This window comes from Nematolebias whitei, chromosome 20 (genome assembly GCF_014905685.2).
Source record: "Nematolebias whitei isolate Nwh7 chromosome 20, NemWhi1, whole genome shotgun sequence".
NCBI classification, from domain to species: domain Eukaryota; kingdom Metazoa; phylum Chordata; class Actinopteri; order Cyprinodontiformes; family Rivulidae; genus Nematolebias; species Nematolebias whitei.
In genome coordinates, this window is record NC_056517.1 from 21,293,147 (window position 1) to 21,299,008 (window position 5,862).

A 5,862-nucleotide genomic window follows, 5' to 3' on the forward strand; every position below is an offset into this window, starting at 1 on the left:
AATAATAATAATAATAATAATAATAATAATAATAATAATAATAATAAATAAAAAGTAGCCATAGGATGAAGAACATGTCAGCTGTACAATCCTGGCTGCAGCTCGAAGGTATAACCACGTTTTAGTGGAATAATCTGAAGTCACGGCTCCAGACGGTCCTGGCCAATGAATATTTAATGCAGCTTGCTAAAGTTGTATTTGTAGCACCTTCAGCTGATCTTTAATTGGTACACTCAAGTAGCTTGCATACAGGATTGGATTGAAAATGAGCCAAACTCTGATTATTCAGTGATATTGTGAACTAAAGCTGCTCAGATCAGCTCCACACACTGAAGGCAGCTGTAACAATAGCTGTAAGAGTCAGCAGTAATAAATTTGGTAGGAAATTAAAATATGTCGAGTAGTTCAGTTTATAATTTTCAGTTATTTACGTCTTGCTTCTTACTTGTTCCATATTTCTTAATATCCACTGAAGGAAACGGCAAATTCAAGAAAAGCACACAAAATATACATATACGGGTATATCAATAATGTAAATGGTTGTAGAACCACAGTTTTCCATCCATCCATCCATCCATCCATCCATCCATCCATCCATCCATCCATCCATCTATCCATCCATCCATCCATCCATCCATCCATCCATGAATCCATCCATCCATCCATCCATCCATCCATCCATCCATCCATCCATCCATCCATCCATCCATCCATCCATTATCTTTATCTGTTTCTTCCTTTTCGGGTTGCGGGGGTCACGGGTGCCCATGTCCATCTATCACTGTGTGAGAGGCAGAGTCTATGTGGCGATGTGATGGAACCACAACTAAAACATGAACAATAATCTGTAAGAATAATGAAATTACCAGTAGTCGGAAAAATTACAACACAATAGTGAAATAAGGTTAAAGCTTAGGATGGCAGAAATTGTGTCTAAAGGTTGCCATATTTTATTAGTTTGCATAAAATGAAGACGTTTTCTTTACTATTAGTTTCACAAAGCCGTAACATGTCGTACACTACACTGACATGTTTGTTTTAACAGTTTTCCCTCTGATTTATATATGTGCTTGAGTGTGTCGTAATTAAACTCATAGTTTGTATTAGCTGTCCATGTAATGTCGAAAAGCATCACAACTGAGGCCAAAACTGGGAGCGGTCCCACATGTTTCAGTCCTTCTCCAAAGCTAAAATGAAATAATTGGGCTCATAATTAAAAGCCATTACAGACTTTTACACATTATGTCTATATAATGTTGCATACCCTTACAGTGCTGTGTATGCTGTAAGATAAAACCAAGAGTGATCCATAAAATATAACAAGTTAAAGATGATGTTTTAGAAACAAATGTTTTTTGGATGCAAGGTTTGCTTCAAAAGATTATTTACCTGTCTAAAAATAAAGATAGAAGCTGCTCCGAGGCCTCTTTGTTTCAAGTCCTTTGATCCACCTCTTTAAAGGTAACTTTTTCATTAAAATCCCTTCTTTTTTTTTACCAGAAAGTCAATCATTTGGTGCCTTGAGGTTTTCACACTTATCTGACATTGATGTTTCAGTATTTTTTCACCTTGCTGTGGCCTCTCAACCTCGATTCTGATCAAACACTCACATCTCTTTGGCTTCATTAAGTGATATAAAGATGCTGTAAGGTTTTGTACAAGTCCCCAGTCTCTATTTGTTATCTGTGAAAGAATGATGTGCAAAATGCTACTTTTTAGACTTTTGTTGATTCCATTCAGCTTGTTAACATCAATCCACAACAAGTCATCTCTTGACACTTCCTGTTTAGTTTATTTGTGCATCTTTTTGTTAGGTTTTGTCACAGCCTATAAATATTTAATAAAGTATTTTTGAATTGAATTGAATTGAATAACAGCCTTAATTATGAAATGAATGGTAAACTGGATGTATGAAGCGTCTCTATCAATATCTATGAAGAGCAAGTCTGACACTAATAAACGTTAAACATGAACTAGAGCTTTAGTTGTTCTAACAGCACCTAAAACATTATGATTTGATTGAACAGCACTCTTTGTGCTGATTGATACTCCTTTTTTCTTTATCAAACTCTTGCAATTCCTGTGGGAATTCAGCAGTGTTTTATTTTAATAGAGTATTTTTTCCAACAAAACATCTTCATGAGGAAGTCGAAGGATGGAAGAGATGCAACAAAGTTAAGTCAGGTCTTCTGGACGGTTAATTTGCGTTGAGATGTTTCGTCTTTCATCCAAAAAAACTCCATCAGTCTGAGGAGCTGCAACAACTCAGTCTCATAAGTGGCTTTCTCACATAGTGGGTCAACCAGTTTTATGATGATAAGATGGTTTCTGGAGTCCTCCCTCTCTCTCGTCAAATCCTCTGAGGCAGCCATAGCCAAAGTGGTTCAAAACATCTAAGTTCATGCTCAATAATCCAGGTAAAATATCCTGAGTGTGTTGTGGCTCCACAGACAGATGAAGACTTTTGGATGGAAGATGAAACATTACAATAACCGTATTTTCATTTTGTCATTATGTTGACCTCGGATAACTGGTCTCTGATATCAGCTTTGTCTAAAACTGTGGTACCGTCTAGAGATACAAAAAGTGCATTTTTAATTGCGTTCATTGTATAAGTTTAACTATAAATAGGCTATTTGTTTTCAATAATGTATCATAAGTCTGCCGGTCAGTTAGACTTTTCAAGGAATTTGGTATAATAATCTTGTCTTTACCATCATATTGATAGTGATAGAGAGGTAAAAGCATTCTGAGGTAGTGTAAAAACTGTTAAAACCTCTTGTATAAACCGCACATGGTATTTTCATCACCATTTCCTTTCACGAGTCATTTACAGTCATGTCAGACACAAACTGACCCAATATTTGCATGAGTCCTTCCTGGATACGGAGTCCTAATCCAAAAATTGTGTTCTTTTTTTCTTGCCAGTTTTACAAAATACGATCTCGATTTACACCAAAACCTAGTGCGCTATTCTTCTGCCAACGTCCCATAAAATGTAACCTTGTGGGTTTTATCTGAATTTGCTTCAAAACACCTTATGTTTAGGAAGGAAAAAGTGGGAAATAAATGAATCTGTTCACAATAAAACCAACTGAAATGACTTGTGGAAGTCAGAAGAGCAGATCCACAAATCAAAGGTACCTTCAATGCGTCATAATGAAGTAAAGTCGAGGCTGGTACTTAGGCTGATCTAATTGTCACAATGAAATTAAACAGACAACGCGCTTTTCCCACTATTCATTAGAGTCGATTGTGATGCATTTGTGTTACGACGTTCCTGAAAACCGTCACAGCTTTGTTTTATGTGTATACTTGACATAAAATTTCAAATCACGCCTCCTGAAACAGGCGTAAAGATTTCTCTCAGTAGTGGAGGCCACCGAGTCAGGTTTCTGCACACTCCTGTGCCCTTTTTTGTCAAATCTAATTCCCCAGTTTTCTTGACAGCCGTCTTTGAGATGCAGCAGACAAGAAACCCTAGTGGAGGGGGAAGGCTGGCTAGCTTCCTCAGATAAATACACAATCAATACTGGGATGAATTAATAATGAATGATGTAGAACAATAAGTCTGCACGAGCCACGTGTTTACTTCCTGTTCAAGATGATGATGTTGCAAGAACACAAGGTGACTTCTTGTGACTTTTTTCATGAGGAAATAGTCTTGAACCAACCATAAAGAGGTCTTGATCAAAACATCTTCAGATTTTCTGAAAGGATTTCAGAATGCTTGTTTTTTAACTTCGGAAGCAGCAGATTAACAGTCTCTGAAAGTAATGCATTTAGTTAAAAGAAAAAAAATACTACAAAGATTTCACAGAAAACCTGAAAGACGCATCATCCTCCAGTCGCAATTCTTAAAACTATTCTAGAAGCTAACATGCTATTATCTGTCAGGTTGTGTTATTGCTTTTGTATTTTTTTCATTAATTCAACAAAAGAAACAAGAAGTCTTTGCTACGGACTGTCAGCTACAAAGAAAATTAAGATATAAGTATTTTGTTTTGTGTGAAATAACGTTAATTTATCTTTTGAGCTTAGGATCGTATCTGAGTCTGAACGCTTCATAGATTCAATTTAAGTGGCTTAATAAACACAAGAATATATTAATCTCAAAATGATCAGGTGGACTAAAAAAGCGAGGAAAAATTGAAAAACCATCAATAATTCAGAGGAATTGTTAGGCAAGAGCATTTTAAAAGGACAGAAGAAAGTCTGGCTGCTTGGCAGTAATGTAGAACAAGGAATGAATAAATCAGGGGCAATTCTAGAATCGCCTTTTAGGGGCGCTTAGCCCCCAGTGCTAACAATGGGTCTTGGCTTGAACAGCATGGTGGCCACTGGCATCAGAAGCATTCATAATGTGGAGGGACACACTGGTGGGGGAGTCTGGGGGTCCTCCCTCAGAAAATTTTGAATAAAGTAGATGTCATTTCCTGCATGTTGGTGTATTTTAACGGGTTGTTAAACATCTACATTTACCTAAATAAGTAAACACTTGATTCAGTAACTATTTTAGAGAGCTTGGCACAAAAAGAAGTAACACTAATAATAATAATAATAATAATAATAATAATAATGTGTATGTGTTGTCATCATTGTATGTTCCCATACAATGGCGAAATTGGCTCTCTGCATTTGACCCATCCACCACTAGGTGGAGCAGTGGGCAGCTGTAGAAAACGCTTGGGGAGCAACTGGGGATAATGTGTTCTGCTCAGAGACACCAAGAGCTGTGCAATGACCGGGGATCGAACCCTAGCATCATGCAATACAGACGCGCTAGCTAAGATGCTACAAACTTGATACTCTTTCATTCATTCAACCTTTATTTAGACAGATAAATCACATTGAGCCTTGAAGAATCATTTACAAGTGAGACCTGCTTAGATGGACAAAAAGTAATGGAAGTGACACATGTATAGGATTCGGAGGCAAAAAAATTCTCTTCAAACTAACAAAGTCCATGCTCAATAATCCAGGTATACAATGCAACAATTTTCAGTCAGGTCATCTGGACAGTTTTTTTTTTTGTGCTGAAACGTTTCACCTTCCATCCAGAAGGCTTCATCAGTCAAGGAAACACACAACACAAAACTGATTCTTCCCCCAACAGCTTACTGGAACAAACCAGTTATATTGGTGCTAAGATGGTCTCTTTGGCACGCCCCCTCCTCCGGTGCCAGCTCTCTCCCTCGTTGACAGTCATGTCAAACTGGTTCAAAACCAACAAAGTCCATTCAACCTCTCTCTCCTTGACAGAGGAGAAAGACCCTGATATTGAAAAAACACCCTGCACATAGGCGAAGTGACAAAGACATTCTGCAGGGATGGAGAGATAACAAGAGCGGTGATCGTGTCCAAGGACACTCCAGAGGCACTGTAAGAGTTCTGATAAGAATGGTACAATCAGTCAGTTCCCTCCGGTGAGATCCACGAACACTCGTGCCAAGGTCGACCTGGAACAGTGCCGGAGAGAATTCGAGTCCTGAAATGATGACACAATGTTTATTCAGCCGGGTCCCTCTGATAGGTCCGCAGACTTCCTCGGTGGGAGGGTAAGGGAGGGGGCAGAGCATCAAAATACACGACCTCCAGACAAATTCACATAAGGTGGCCTGTCGAGGCCAGCTGGGGAGCCGAATTCAGATAAGATAACTCTGCTTTACATTACACAACCTAATAAATGCTTTGCACAAAATATGTTTAGTGTTAACTGATCATAACAAACAAAGACTAAACTTATGCAACCAGAAGTTGCAACATATATCTATATACAAAACACACAAAACAAAGCACAGCTAGCTTTAAGCATTAACCTTTAATTTAACCTTATATATATATATATATATATATATATAT

The 5,862-nt window shown here is 37.8% G+C and overlaps 1 protein-coding gene across 1 annotated transcript in view; it reads left to right on the forward strand.

Moving 5' to 3' along the window:
• The window catches only part of gpr158a (G protein-coupled receptor 158a), a 111,879-nt gene that overhangs the window by 1,555 nt on the left and 104,462 nt on the right, over positions 1–5,862 (forward strand). The gene's annotated exons all lie outside the window — the stretch shown is intronic.